Source organism: Genypterus blacodes, unplaced genomic scaffold (genome assembly GCF_046128005.1).
Source record: "Genypterus blacodes isolate CSIRO-AG114 ecotype Tasmania unplaced genomic scaffold, CSIRO-AGI_Gbla_v1 ptg000067l_1, whole genome shotgun sequence".
Classification (NCBI taxonomy): Eukaryota; Metazoa; Chordata; class Actinopteri; order Ophidiiformes; family Ophidiidae; genus Genypterus; species Genypterus blacodes.
Genome location: NW_027466879.1, coordinates 11,900,805 through 11,917,962, shown reverse-complemented (window position 1 = coordinate 11,917,962; position 17,158 = coordinate 11,900,805).

Below are 17,158 nucleotides of genomic sequence, written 5' to 3'. Positions count from 1 at the left end.
ACAGATGCTCTGAGTGGAAAATTACTTTTTGTATATGTGTATGTATGTGTGAAAGAGAGAGAGCGAGAGAGAGAGAGAGAGAGAGAGAGAGAGAGAGAGAGAGAGAGAGAGAGAGAGAAAGAGAGAGAGAGAGGGAGAGAGAGAGAGAGAGAGTGAGAGAGAGAGAGAGAGAGAGAGAGAAAGGAAGGGTGTGTATGCATATTTCATGTGTGTGTTTGCATGTGGTGCGTGTGTAGTGGTGGTGGTGGTGGGGGTAGTTACTGGATCACCTTCCCTTCCCAACCAGGCATGAATACCAGATTAGTAACTGAGCTAATGGTTTCCCCTCGCGCCCCTCCCCTCAACGCTCTTCAGTCCTTATGCAAGCCAGTATTTGCACTCCGCAGCAATAACAATAGTTGCGTGCGGAAATATCTCGGTCATCCATCTTTCTGTCACCTCTGTTTCTCTACTGGAGCACGAAGGTGTCATGGGATACAAGGCTCTGACTGAGAGTAAATAACCAAGGCCAAGGAGGGAGAGATTCTGAGGGGAAACCCCTTAAAACGCACGTCTGGGGAGAGTCATGTGTCACATATTTTGTAATGTGTTTTCCAAAATGTAGAACCATTATACTCTTAAAACACATCCAGTATGTTTGGACTGCAAGAGATCATTCCTTTCTATTTGAATATAATATGACATCTCACTACATGGGGAGTGAAAATACCCAGTAGGATCACCATTTATATAATATTCATACATGCCAATATAAGATCCCAATAATTATCTATAGGGTATCAATATATGGTCTTACAGGCTTTTGTTCTAGTAGCCAATCTTTTTTTCTATGGGGAAATAAGATATGGATAAGCTTGGCACGCAAAACAAGTCATGCATGAGGCAAATTAACCTCTTCTGCCCCCTACACACACACACACACACACACACACACACACACACACACACACACACACACACACACACACACACACACTACCCCCACCACCACCTTTATTCTTTCTGCCGCGCAATCCAATGGGGCAGTCAACCAACCTATCGTCTATGGGTTAATCCAGAGAGGATGATATATGTAAAGAGGGCTCACTCTGCTCTAGATTATGAGAGTTACAAGGACTACAAGAGAGGACGTGCAATGTCAACAATGCATCAATAATGACAATCTGTTTTCACGCTTTCTCAAGATTCTCAGGAGTCAAATGCATACTTATATTTTTTCTGTGGCAGGATCTGAACAAATTTAAATTTAATTGAAATGAAATGATCTTGTTGTCTTGATACTACACGTCCTCTCTCAACCTCCACAGTCTGCAGTGTATATGCATCAATGAAAAGCTAATTAAATTCCGATACATTGTCAATATGACAAAGCAGCTACATGTAGACAAAGGGGCCACATGTGGTGCTGAACCTGGATTGGTCTACTGTATTATGAAGTGATGAAAGATGATCAATCAAACAGGCAGCTGTACACCCGCAATGCAAAAATCACTGTTATATGATGTATGAACCATATATTGACAAAAGTCTCATTCAAGGCTACAAAAGCACAGTTGCAAACAATATATTGTGTATGGGGTGAGGCACAGGTGTGCTCTGTAATGAATACAAGTGTCTTCAATCTGTGCTCAATTCCAATAGGGACAAAGAGAAATATTTCAGCTTTGTTAAAAACACAAGGCTATAGATCCCCATTTCAAAATTATCAAAATGTATTCATACACAAATTAAATCTGACATTGATTTTGTGACATTGATTTATGAATGAAAGTCAGGTCAGGATACAAGAGTGAAAACTGTGCCAAATAAAGCAGCACAACAGGTGAAAGGAAGTTTGAGCGCGGGAACACAATGTACAGGGACGTCTGTTCCATCGTCACATTCACATGCACATTTGATGTCCTCGCTTCATTCACTTGCCTCGTGTTTGAGACAAAGACATGAAGCATAATGAGCATAAAGATACAAGTCACATAATGTTAATATAATATGATGATAAGAATCATGTCGATTGTTGATGCCATCCCATAATCCCTTCTGTCAGTGTTTCTTTCTGCAGACATAAGCACTCAAATTTCATTTCAGGGAAAATTTTCAGATGTATTTTCCCTGGTTGGAAAACTTTTACTGATAATACCAACAGTATTGAATTGCACAACAAAACAAAGATAGTGATTCAAGAGGACTGGGGATGTTGGGGAATTTTTTTGCTTGTGCATGCAGGAGCCCGCAAATTCTGCATTCTACAGACTGGGCATTTGGCCTTTTCTTTCCGCCTGCTGAGTGATACCTCACTGAATAGATGATCTACGGGTTAATCATTGAACATTGCGTGCAGACTGTGTTTGCTTGGACAGAGCCAAGGGTCGGGAGGTTGTGTACAGAAAGAACTGAGGGAGGTATCGGTCACAATTTTCTATCAAAACAATCACTGGCCTTTTTTTAGACAGCACGCTAAGTTGTGCAAAAAAAAAGAAAAGAAAAAGTTTGCGTTTCAGAATGCCAACTGTCTGTTTGTACCACACTCAGTGAGCGTGACCATTTAAGCATGCTTTGTTATCCAGGCTATTAAAACACACAGAAATGAAACAATTGGCTTTACACAACAAAATATAAGGCATACTAACAAAAAAGAAAATTTTGAATTTTTTTTAACACAAGTCGTTCAGCATCCAAATTTTTTAACCAGATAAGAAATAAAAGTCAATAAGCTATTCTAATTGAAATGCAAATGCAGGCGGGACAGGTTTTAGAGATCAAATCAAGGTCAAATAGCAGGTTGAAGAAGCCACCTCACCTCCTCCTGGCTCCACTCACTGTTTGATAATAAAGCTCATTTCAATGAGGAGTTGTGACGTGACATAAATGTGCACCTGCACCTAGAACACGGACAGCGAAAGCTCACACTAAGTTATTTCTTTAATGGGTTGAAGCCCATCGATGGAGGAAAGAGGAAATGCAGGCTTTAATAGCGTAACGGTGTGATGACTGAGATCTGATCACAATGCAGGCAGAAATCAGATAAGATCTCCTTTTAAAGCTTTCATTGGCTAAGAGGAAAGCAGTGTGGTAATGTTTAAACAATAGGGCGACACATGGTTTGATGGAGATCTTGAATTAGTGTCCGAATCTCATATAGCCCTAATGGAGGTGTGGATTAAGTAGAAAGAGGCGGAGTCGACAAAGAGCTGCCTGAGGATGTCAGTGTGTTCATCCAACATTTTTGATGTGATTTTACTGACGAGACCATCTCATTTAGGGAGCACAACACCAATGGTACTCACAGAATCAGAGGTAATGAGGTACACACACTCACGTACACACACACACATGCACTCACTCACTCGTTAGTGAATGTGTCACATGGCCGTGTTGTGTTTGTTTGGCATCCCCAGGCATGTCACTGCAAACAGAAGCGCGACTCCCTCAATAATGTCCCTTCCTGTGTTTGGGGGTTAGATATTGACGAGGATGTGTGTGCGTGTGTGTGTTGTGTCTGGGAATCTATCTGCAGTGATGTGTTGTTTCTGTAGGACACCACAGATGGCCTCTCTCCAGGGAGCTGACTCTTCAAATTACAGGAGCTAAATCATAACAATAACCCTCAACCTCCTCAGACAGGATGTCCTACTCAACTTGCTTTCGACTTTGCCTCCCATAATATACTGTATGAGTGTGTGAGTGAGTGAGAGAGAGACACACACACAGAGTGATTTTAAGCCTAAGCCTAAATAGTTTTTTTTTTTCTTACGTCACCTTACATCACCCTACAATAAACATCCTGTCACAGCTGTATTTTGATATTTAATAAAATGTAATATTTGTTGATATAAGTGGAAGGCAGTTTACAGGCAGGAACTGTAAACTGCCTGCAGAGACACACTTGCCGCATCGGCAACACAGGTAATGTGTTTGATTCATCTCAAACTATGTCGGAAAGTTCATTTCGAGGAACCCGAGGCTCTTTTTCCAAACCATCACATTAATCACACAAACAGCTACCACAAGATCATTTATTAGCAGCTCTGCTTAGAAAAACAGTGTGGGAAAAAACATCAGCAGACGCATTTTGCATACCAAATGACTGGATGCTGATCAGTGAACACAGATAGTGTTCACTTTCACCACTGGGTCTCAATAACACCACTGTTGCTACAGACCCCTTGGCAACCATATCAGACCTCAGACCCACGCTTATCATCTTCACTCTGTGACCATAGGTTCCATTGTTTACCTCTGCTGGTAATGTCAACGTCACAGGTTTACAATGTTTATAACCTGAACATTCAAAATCATCCAAAATAGTTGACTTAACATGATAATAGTTGCTGCTACACATCTTAGTAGTTTTTTCCCCACTATGCTTCTTCTGAGCTGCACGGTCACAAACCTCAGCTTAGAATGTAAATAGGAGATGTACTGTGCACGCCTCTCTCTTCCTCATTCATCATCTCGACTTTCCAAGGTGTTAGAATTGAAACAGAATGACAGATGAATAATTCCTTTGCGTGAGGAAGCTCTGGTTATGCAGGTACGTGTAGCACTGAGGCCATTGTGTGCCAAGCTTTATCTCCTTAATCAGTTCTCTTTGCCACCAGTTAATCATTTGTGCATGCCAGGGTTTAGACTCACTGGATTCACTACACGCAGTGGGAAAACAGAGGAGCTGTGACGACACTGTGTATGATCATGCTGACTTAGCCCCTGGACAGCGGTGTGCATTACACAGCCACCGGTCCTCCTTTTGTACCAGTGGGATTGGATTTAATCGTGTACATTGTGAAGCACTCCACCATCTGATCCGCCTGTGTCTCAACATGCTGCTCAATGAAACACAACCAATGACAAGCAGGTAGATGAAAACAAATGTGTGGCATAACTCGCCATTAAGCTTGCAGAGCAGACGGTCATTTGTGCGGTATTACAAATATAACACAATCAAAGTTTCATATATATACTGTATATATGATTGATTGTGCAATGCAGTGAAGAAAGGAGTGAGCAGAGCGCGCTGCTGTGTGTCGTGCTGGCATGTGTGATAAGAAAAGGCAGTAATCCAGCAGCTAACACCTTGTTAGCTCGCAGGGCCTCACACAGCGGAGAGATTAAAGATGGTTTTCATGATAGGAGAATGTTGAAGAGGCACGACAGAAGCGACTCAGGCAGCTACCACACCTGGTATATACGTATGTTGCAATGCCTGTTGGTGCGTGTGTGTGTGTGTGTGTGTGTGTGTGTGTGTGTGTGTGTGTGTGTGTGTTCTCTGCTGTAGGTATGCGGACAGGTAAAGGTGCGTGTAAGCTTGAGCTTGTACGTGTGCGTACGTGTGTGTGTGCGTGTTTGTGCGTGTGTGTGTGTGTGTGTGTGTTAGAATAAAGGAGAAAGAAGGCTCTGCTTGTTTGTTGCAAAAGGGTGTAACCTGGGTTAAATAAATTTTGATCCCTGCAGGGCAGCGGTGCTTGACATGCACCCAAGTCTGCCTGTGAGCATCTCGTAAACGCCACAACAAAATTGTGGTTCTGTTTTCCTTTCTGTCAAGTTTACAAAAAACTTTTGTTTACTGCGTCATCTGCAGCAGCCTCAGTCAACACTATAGTCAAATATACTATTGACTATTATACGGTTGACAATCATAAAATATAGATCTGTTTAACGTGGCGCTGCATTTAAAAGAATCAAGTTCATCGCCCTAATCTGAGTATAATTAAAGTTTTAAGGTGTGTAACGATACTGATTGTTGATATGATGTCAAGTGTAGGGACAGGACAAAGTGCCGGACACACTGTTCGCACCCATTTTGCACAAGACCGTCAAACACGCTCACAAATAAATCTGCCAACAACCCATCGCCCTGCCTCTCTGGAGTGAAAAGCGAGAGGAGTGATTTTGATTTGATCTCTAGCCAGTTCCTATCTTCCAAATGTAATTTATGAGCAATTATAATTATAGCAGTTGCATAAAAACTTGCCTAATATATCTCTGCTCAGCCTGAGGTGACTGTGCTGCACTTGATCTGCACACAGCTTTGATGTGTGTAATGCACACTGATCCTTCACTTATTCTGTACACTCTCTTACGCTGCTCCCTGGTTTACAATGTACATCAACTGTATTCTATTACATTTTCAAAGATCCTTTCTGTTTTAAAACTGTAAATATAAGAGGGCCTGTCAGCATACACAGTGATATTCTATGTTCCCATAAATTCTATCAAGTGACTTATGATGATTCTATGAGAGAACAACAACAACAACAACAACAACAACAACAACAACAACAACAGCAGCAGCAGAAAGGTTACTTGAAATTCAAGCTCAGTGTTTCTTGTAAGGCCATTGTTGTGTCAAAGTGTGTGTTTTGATTCTGTGCCAGTTTGGCTCTGGGGAATCGTAACAGTTTGTGGAAGCTAACACAGGTAGCGTGATTGCTAACTAACTAGCATATTTATACAAGTTGTAACTTGAGTATATTTTTTCCCTCTCTCTGTAGTCTGTCAAGGAACTGGAGAATGAGGGGAAGAAAAGCAATAGATACTCAAACTGAGTACATTTTTAGGGTAATAGTGAGGTTTAGGGTTATGTAGCCAAACCAAGAGAGTGAGAGAGAGAGTGAGTGAGTGAGTGAGTGAGCGAGCGAGCGAGCGTGCGTGCGTGCGTGCGTGCGTGCGTGCGTGCGTGCGTGCGTGCGTGCGTGCGTGCGTGCGTGCGTGCGTGCGTGTGCCAGTCACTTTATTTCAACAGACTTTATAAACAGTCAAGTGATCAAATGTTATGGTTTGATCATTGAACATCCCAGCCTCGTGACTTACATTGCTATATTTGTTGATATCAGTTGTCATTCTGGAGATACGTGGCGTTCACTTACCAAGGGTGGAGTAGTACAACTGTAGATGTCTGGATGGACCCTTATAGATCCATTGAATGTGGACAGAAGTCACCAGAAGAACAACAGAGGAAATCACAAAAAGATGTCATGGCATAAAAAGACGAATGAAGGAAACGGTCTCATAGAATAAATCCCAAGCAGCTGCATCGGGTGGAGGGCCACCGCAGGATTCAGCACCAGGGACAGTGTAAGACTCAACATGGCCTGTGATATGTCGCTTGAAATGACCCAGATGCAAGATGGTGTAATGCTTCACTGTTGTCACTCAGTCTCATGATCACAAAGGGTCTGCAAACCAAATCTCAGGTGTCTTTGACCTAAACAAATCATTAAATGTATTCAATGAGGTCAAACCGAACATGAGTCACACACACATTACCTTTATCCTTAATCCACAAATCCTGGACCTGTCTGAATTTTGGAAGCGGTTGGAAATGACTTATTTGAAGGGTTTCAATAATTAGAGATTGTTTTGATTCTCTGCAGAGAAGCAGAACAGTGAATGGTTGCCATGCATAGGTGTGGCATCAACATTAACCTTGTTAGGCTCATGCCTCCGTGTCTACAATGTGCACAAAGGCATGTGAGTAAATGTTCAGGTATGCCACATTACATTCTTATTCTCTCAGCATTTAGTTAGTCCATAAATGACTATGAGTCATACATGCTATAAACCTGTATGATTCAGCACATACTAGTTAGGTAGATTTCTGGTGTATATACATGCAATGAAGCATTTAAGGATACAATAACACTGTTACTGACACTACAATGTCCCTAACATTAAAAGGCATGAATCAAACATGACCTCATTTACAACAACAACGATAAGCATTGATTTTAACGTGAAAACACTTAAGACATGATAATTGCTGAGTGTTGTCAAATTAATTAAACAAATAATTGTTTTTAGCAAATTAAACAATTGCGTGTCAAGGTTTGTGCAGCACATTGTATAGTGTGCCGTGCGCTCACAGTGAGCACATAAACAATCTTGGAGACACTCCCTAGTAGAGATGAATGAATTTTTTTGTGAATGACAGTCGTTGCTTGTCAGTGTTCTCTGCGCCTGTCATTACTTTTGAATGAGACTCCTGACACACAGAGGAGAGGCAGAGTTCATTCTGTCATTCACTATTCTCTCCCCAGTGTATTCTGCGTCTGAACCGCGGCCTTCTCCCAGCTGAATGCGACTGGAATGCCGCTGCAGGGAGGCATCCAAGAGGCACTATGATCAGAGAAGTGATCTGTTGTAAAGACTGGTCTTCTCCCTCCTGTCCTTAAGCGCGAGAAACCAGTTTGTTCTTATGTTCCCACAAGGAGCTCCCCTCCCCCACAGTTTATTTATTCAGGGTGAGGTAGCTGCCTGTCATACGGGATTTGAACTGCTCTCATTCTGCTTGCTCACCTGGAACCATTTTGCATTGGACACCATCCTAGGAGCGATTAAACCTGACATGAGTCCATCCAGGGTCATGCAAACCCCTCCACCATGTGAATGTGGCCATTAACAGTGACCACTAACTGCTAAGTAGTGTATAGAAGCATGACTACATCTAGCTGGTCCTTTCTAACCGCTTGCATGAGCTCAGGCCTTCTCTACCAAGGAAGAAGAATACTTGGAAATTCCTTGAAACTTCCCTTTGGCCAAGAGTGAGGGCCCACTGGGGATGAGGTTTATATACACATAAGGTATCAACTTACTGCAATGGTATGAGCACTCAAAATGCTTTCAGTCAAATATACTGTAGTGTGAATGAATCACAGCTATGACTCAGCTAAATTATGAGGCATGTGTCTTCAAGAGGGAATTACAGTAGCAGCTCCGGCGACAGAGAGAGAGAGAGAGAGAGAGAGAGAGAGAGAGAGAGAGAGAGAGAGAGAGAGAGAGAGAGAGAGAGAGAGAGAGATGCTGAGGAAGTGTCCCTGTGCGTGTGAGGATCCATCAAAGCAAAGTGATCACACCACCTGAGTGTAAATCAAAATTCCTTTCAACTGTCTATAAAATATTTTCATAAGAGGAGAGTGGCCTACATCAATTCACACCCCACTCGCACAGATTAGCGATTACCGGTTGTGTCTTCTAATTACACGGAAGCTTTCAACTTGCGTGACTTCATTGGTTTCATTACTCAAGCAGTTCACCTTTTCTATGAGTGCTGATTTGTGTAACTTCCCTTTTCCTTATTTTTTCCTTCCCTGTAGTCATGTTTGTTTTGTTTGTTGCTCCACAGTTCAGGCAAAGTGTCATATGACATGTGAGTAACGCAATTTTTTCATTCCAAAAATGGTTGACAATCACCTGATAAAACCTTAAAGTAACCTGAGCCAGAATTATTCAGCTGAACCTCACATTGATACAACCGGTCCCTCTAACAGTGAGGAGTGATTGAAACGACTGAGGCCTTGAAATGCGTCAGCGTCATCAACTTACATTTGTGTTATTCCAAAGGATAACACACCAATGAAGAAAGTCATTTGTAAACATTTGTTAAATTCTTGACTATGGAATTAAAAGTACATATAACAATAATAACAATTCATCAATATGTCACAATGTCCTTTGCGAATGTTTATTTGCGACTCCTGAGAATCATATTTAACAATGAACAAGAAAAATGGTCCAATAGCTCCAGAGAGCTGCAGAGCTGCTGAGGTCGTGACTACACAGCTACCCCATCACACTCCCAGTCATTTGATTCATATGCGAGATAAAAACAAGCATCAAAATGAGACACACATATGCTCATTCTGCTGCTGTAAATTCCCATCACAGACATTTTATTTAGACTGCTGCTGATCTAAATCTAAACATCCATTTTGTTTTTATTAGCCTGTCACGAGGAAAGCCACGCTTGCTTTTACGCACTGGCTGCCGTCCCAGCCAACAGACTGTGAACTTACGAGAAGTGCCGCCTTTGCTTTTCTTCAAGAGCGGCATCTATCTATCTATCTATCTATCTATCTATCTATCTATCTATCTATCTATCTATCTATCTATCTATCTATCTATCTATCTATCTATCTATCTGTCTATCTATCTATCTATCTATCTGTATTCCATCAATCCATCCATTTACTTCTTCCACTTTCTTCCGCTTTCGTGCAAAGTCATAGCAGCGTGCAGTCCATGTGAGATGGTGATGAGAGGAAGGGAAAGATAATACAGAAAGATAAAATAAATACGGCGTGAAAGAGAAAGACGTGTTTGTAACTGAGAGCGAGAGTATGAAGTTTCAGGCTGTGATTGCCTGCCGCTGTGGTCTTCACCGTGTCAGGCAGCTGCTGTTCAGCCTTGACCTTTGTCATGGTAGGAGGCATTCCGTGATGCTGCTAGTGTCTGAAAGTGATTGATTGTCTGATATATTGGAAATTCCACTATTACTTACGTTTAGTGAGCTCGTTAAAATCCTCTGCCCAAGCCAAACACTTGGCTGTATAGTGTGTGTGTTTGTGGGTTAGTACATTGCTGCACGTGCTGTAGCAAGTCAAGTGGTTGAGCATGTATCATAATTGACAATTAAAGTGTTTTTCAGAGATTTGATAAGAAAGAGCAAACCTGGGCTTCTCCTTCTCCAGGGGCAAATAAACAAGGTCTTCATCATCGTCAGCTTACGTTGGTGGATCCCGTGGTTCCCCTACATGCCATCGCTGTGGTTTGGCCCAAAAATATCAACAGATCACACAACAGGTAATTGGACAGCAGACATGAGAGATTAACTGCCATTGCAAAGCCAAACACTATTGACAGGAGATGTTACAACTTGCGTTTGTTTTGAAGAATGTGAAGACTGCAGGAACGTACGTCATTAAAGCATCTTTTTAAATCATGAGACAATTCATCCTGTGTACATTTCTCTGATTATGCTGCTGACAGGAAAACGACTGACTGACAGGGTGACATTGTGCAACACATATCTTGAGAGCTCGCTGTGAGAACGCAGTTAATTCCCAAACATTAATCAGTGGCGTTCATGTGCAGGTAGAGACATATGTGCAGATAAACAACAAGGTTGGCATTGTGAAATACAGAGCAAGCTGCTGGTTCTTAAACTGTGGTGCATGTAGCAACAGTAGTATTTTAAGTGCCCCCTGGGGGTACAGCAGAGAGTCAAATCGAAATTCTGTTATTGTGGCAAGACAACAAAATTGCATTAAAAGTTGCATTAAAAATTTCTTTTTGATTAGAATGTTCATGAGGTACATGTAGCCCATCGTGGTATGTCGTTCACAAAGTTTGAGAACCAGTGGCGTAGTCTAATCTACATTATGATGACTCTAAATAATCATAACTCATGAGTCATAAATCATGTGCGATTGGACACACATAATAATAATACATGCATGCATTCATGTATTGCTATGCAAATGTTAACAGAGGTCTGACAGACAGCAAGGAAGTGTTGCTGCCTTGCTCCAGGACACTTCAAATCTGACTTTTATTCAAGAGGCCACCGTTGAGCTGTTACCACTTGTTGCTCAAGGCGGAAATGTGTAATGTTTTTTGAAATATATTGCTATTATATCTGCATGTCTTTGTGTCAGCTGACGTTGAAAGCATTTAGTTCAGTTGAAGCTGCTGTAATTGTTTCCCTGCGCACAGATGGGAATGAGATGGAACAACGGCACAAATGTGACACAGCAGGCACAGGGACAGTGGGACTGTGCTACCTCAGGGATGTATTAACTGTAATACTCACATGAATTAAAGAGACTCTAAGGACTGCAGTGAATATATCATAATTTAGAGACATTTCTGTAAAATTGACACGCCTATCACCGCACAAGGTGGAGATTTGTCACTATCGCAATAGATTTCTGCACTCATGATGCATGGGAAGATGCTGCAAGGTGTCCACCCAGTGGCACATATGTTAGCCGGCGAAGGGAGAATTTCTATGCCTCTGAGTTTGAAAAAAATAAAGAAAAAGTGCCGGTGCCACAGGCCAGGTCAGGAGGTCAGCAGGACTAAAAAGATGAAGCTGTTGTCCTCACGCAACTGTGCAACCAGAGGCCACGCTCTTTTTTTTTCTCCTTAAAGACAAGAGAGCTTTGGACTTGCTCATCCGGTTTTTCACAGTCTTGGCTTGGCTGTTCGCAATGTGAACAGCTTGTAAATGACAGAGGAAGCCAAGGTGTATGGAGACCAAGTGCCTTAGGCCAGGGGAGTTTACACAGCATGTTACCATTAATCCGCCTTCTCAAATTTTTCTATCCAACTCTGCCACAGTCATGCCAGAAAAGTACAACTTTCCTACTAAGCTAAGCTGAGATCAAGACAGATGCGTTACTCTCTCTGTGTGCCAATAGGAAACGGTGTGAAGGATCAGACCGTGCATGCGTTATGCATCATTTACATCGTAAATAAATTACAATTTTCAAACAATGTGAAAACGGGGAATTCGTTGCACACGTTTCCGCAATAATCATTTCCAGTGAGTATCTGCTGTGATCCAGGCTGCTTCTGTGTAGCCTGGGGAGAGAGACGATGCCTGCGTGTCACAGGCTGATCTGCAAAGGACAGAATCCTCAAACACACAACAACCAATTACTCTGTGTGTGCAGACAGACTCCTTTTGGTAATTGTCAGACTATCCACTGTTGTTGTCAGGTCTTGATTAAGGGATCAGTGCCTCAAAAAGAGCCTCATACATACTCTACTTAAACAGACACCTGCAGAACAACAGATAATACATACTGATCATGGGATTGGTGGTGTGCTTTCGACAGAACTAATAAGTCCATTACTCATCAGACAAGCTCTGATTCTCAGGCCTCTTAGCAGCTCCATTATGAACAGAATGACAGAAGTCGACCTACAATCGGAAGAGGGTGTGCCCAGAGACAAGGCCTGGAAGAGGAACAGGCTTCACAGTGTAAACTAGGGTGCTTAGCTCTTAGCCTCAGGCACCTAACTCAGATTTAAGAATGAGTTAGCGTGTCAAGATAGCGTGTCTCGCTGAAGACCACGCCTGCACCTGTCAGGTGTTCTGTGGCATGCCTGTGTTTTGTGCGGGAGATCATGTGTGCGTGTGTGTTTCTTTGCAGATAGATAGTGAGACGTGTCTATATTGCACGCAGCTGCATACCCTGGCGATGATAGACGCTTGCGACTGACTCACACTCGCAGTGGCTGTGCATCCCTGGAAACAGCTAAATATTTATCAATCAATGCAGAGGTTCAGCTGCGAGGTCAAGGACCCTCCTGCCACTTCTGCCAGCACATTAAGACTGATTACATAAACTGAATTGTGTAGGAATTCTGTGTCACCTCCAGCTATCCCCTCAGGACTCATGGGGGCCAGTGGGAGCTGATTTATGAACTCTTACTGAGGCCTCTATTTTGATTGAGCAATGCTATGTTTTTTGTAAGACATGTTAATCCATATTTAAGAAAAAGATCAATCATCCAAGTCACATGTGTGTCTTTCACAACTGCAATGCTTCCTGTTCAAATCCAAACTAACCTCAGGTGTTGAAAAGATTGACATATTTGACTTGTTAAGCACAAAGCACCCATCTTATTAAATCAACACACATACTAAAGCACAAGTCTTTCCTCCCGTGTTCATACTCAGTGCCTGTATCTCTTTTAAGGGTACGAGACATTCTCTATTGAGGCCCCGGAGATTCCATACATATCTCACCACATGGTGGCTTTAATATATGTGGGCATACCTGCTATGCTTCCAATATCGACTGCAATAAAGGGAGCTTGTTCTGGAGTTCTCATGAAAAACACTTCAGTAGCTGCACTTGGCAAGCCTGTGGCTGAATCTCCTCAATGTGTTTGTGCAGAAAATCTAAGATTAACCAAGGCCTACCTGGGCTGCAAAACATTCGAAATGACCAAGCAGCAGTCTAAAGTAGATGAAGATGATCTTAGGAGGTGATTATCCAGGATCATTTCACATGTAGATGACTTACACGCCTGATTTAAAACTGAACCTTCTTTTCCATCATAACCACTGGATTGTCCATTTACTTGAATGCGCACACCAGGAATATCATACATCGTTTGGAGAGAATAACACATCATGCATGGGTTTGGATCATTTATACAAATAGGTGAAATAGATGGAAAGGCAGCTGGAGGTGACTTGTTAGATCTCAGTTAAAACGTCTGTGATGAAGACTGATGGTCCCTGTGGGTCCATCACACATTACATGTATTGCGTCTTCCTGTTCTATGCTCTTATGCATGTTCTGTGAATGTTTCAGCCTATTTATTGAAAATTACACTTTAAATGATCAGTACGCTCTGCCATGCATGCCCTCCCCCAAAACGGCCAGACATATTTTGCTTACATGCTTTATAGTGTATCAGCTTGCAGAGATATGAAATCCATCACAGTGAGCATCACATTTTGTCAACACAACAATATTATGGTGCTTTAAGTGTGCAATAGTAACATGTCACTTTGGCAAAAAATAGTGAATATAAGTAGTGAAGTAAAATAGTTGATATTCTCTGTAAGAATGCATCCATCACAAGCAATGACACGTGTCAAGTTTCTGCATGATGATAGGAGTAGACTGAGGCAGGATTGTATGGCTGCTTTGAAGGTAGGAAACCAGTCAGAAGATAGAACTCGGAGTTGTGAAATATATTTGAGTTTTAGGATATGGTTAGTTAATCAAGAGTGAATAATGTATGAATCTGCTCTACTGTTGCTGTGCGTATGCCTTTTGACCTTTGTGTGTGTGTATTTGCGTGAAGTGCGTGCATGCGAATGACTCTCAGTCACGGAGCAGCAGATGACTGTTATAATTTCATCACTTTATCTGTTTATGATTTCAAAAGGTACACACTCTACATCCTCAAACCCACACACACGCTATCCCACACACACCCACACATAGACATGCACACTGACACACCCATGCTTAGTAAATCTCACTCCTCACGCTCATACTCACACACACTCACGCACACCCACCCACAGAGAGCTGTTCAAAGGGACATCACTCGCACATACTGTATTTATGGATGTCCGTGGTGTGCAAGGAAGGACATTCCTCTCATATGAGGAAACATCTGGCACGTTTGATCGGTTGTATCTGTTTATAAAGATGCCAGCAAAAGCATTTGGCCTGGTTGCTGAAACGCCACTTTCTTCACGTACGACATCAGAGCAGAGCAACTTTGTGACAAGTGTGCATGAACATAACTTGAGCTGTAAAAAGCAAAACTAACCAACTGCAATCTATCTGACTAATAATGAGCTAATTTTTTAAATATCACCTTTATTAACCAAACAAAACTTAATTTACACACTTTAATATAGTATTGTGAAGGTCAATGACGTATATGCAATCCTTGTCAATCCACTAATATACTTATGTGGGCGACAAATATAGACACAAAAAGCAGGAATTATTCTACCTTGTTCTAAAAATATGACAGCTGTTTTGTTTTGCGTGTTTGTTCTTAATTTGTTTGTTATCTGGTCACAGTTTACTTGTCTTCCTTATCGTTGTCATCACTGGTGGTATGTGGACGTTTTTTCAGTTGGTGTACACACTTGACCTCCCCTCTGCTGCCCCCTACAGGCTGACAGAGACGCCTTTGCTTGTATGACAACTGCTGAAGGAAATGAGATAATCTCTTTCACTCCTTGGCCTTTCTCTCACTAACATAGCTCTTAAATTGTTCTGTGTTGTTTTTCCTGATCCTGGTTGCCAGGCAATGACTGTACGGCAAGCAGTGACCGCACGACAGGGGGTGGAGCTGTTAAGTGATATGCCTGTCAAGACACACACGCACATAAAGATATATACTGTGAATGTATACTTACGTTTACACGCGACAGGTGGAGGAGGTCTTTATTACTGTGAAATAAGCAGTATTACAAAGGATACACACTCCATTATGAGGAAAGGACACGCTTTTAGAATGTTAAGTATCACATGTTTAGCTGTTACTTCAGGTTGAAGAAGGGAAAGGGAAGGGAATACATAAAGAATGGAGCACAGAAGGGAAAAAAGGAGGAATGAAAGGAAGGGCAGAAAGGTATAAGGAAAGAAGGGTGTGACTGAGAGGTGCATAAGGAAGAAGGAGAAGAAGGAGAAAGAATAGAAAGTATAAAAGTAAGCAAAAAGGAGAGACAAAGTAAGGACAGAAGGGGAGGAGTAAGGAGAGAAAGAAGGTCTGGGTGGAGTAATTGAGTGAGTTAGGAAGGAAGGAAGGTAATGAGGAGGATGGAAGAATAGAATGAAAGACAGGGAAATGAAATTGATAAAGGAAACAAAGAGCAATTAAAAACACTGTTTAAAAGAGTAAAATCTGATTAGATATTGTATCTTAATATAGCGAAGGAAATTAGAAGATGATACGGAATTGCAATTTATATGTAAATTAGCAAAACATCTAAATTAAAGGTAGTACTTGAGTAATACCTTCCACCAATGATATATATCTGTGTGCATACAAACACCCACACTCTCTGTCACACACACACGCACACACACACACACACACACACACACACACACACACACACACACACACACACACACACACTACTCACCTCAGAAGAAGCGGTAGAGGAACTGACACGTTTCCATCAGGATCAAAGGCAGTTAAAGGGCAGACAGTGTGAATCCGACCACAGCAGATCAAACAGGTTGCGTGTTATTCTTCAGACACACGCTGGATGCAGCCATGTGGATTCTCCTTGGTGGTGGGTACAAGCTCAGACAGGCCACCTCTGAACGCCTGTGGTCTATAATTATCCCTCCAGCTGTTTGTAGCCAGGCATTTGACCTCTGACCTCTGATACCCACACCTTTCATAATGACACCCAGCCACGCTATAGTTGAAGAGTCAACGTTGGGGATAATATGCAGTGACATGTGCTTTAACACGTAACTGCTGAGATGATTTACTCTTTCCTCCATAACCTGTGCATCATGGAGACCATGAATATCTGAAATGCTGTGAAATACTTTGTTTTTCTCATCCCGCTTGGTACTCACAAACAACTTTCAGGTGGATTGTCTGTGCCTCAGCGCCCTCTGCTGGCACCACAAGAGACCAAGAGACGAAACGATGAAAAAGAAACAAGATAACATGACAAACTGGCAAAGGACAATGAAAAACAAGGAGTGTACAACCACTTATAAACAAGGGAAAGAGGATCAGGTGATTGGGACAGAACAGACACAGGCGAAACCAATGAGCAATCAAGAGACACAAGGGCTGGAAGTGAAGTAACAAAAATAAGATCAGAGAGGAGAACCAAAACAAAAGACTATCCAGGATCATGACATGT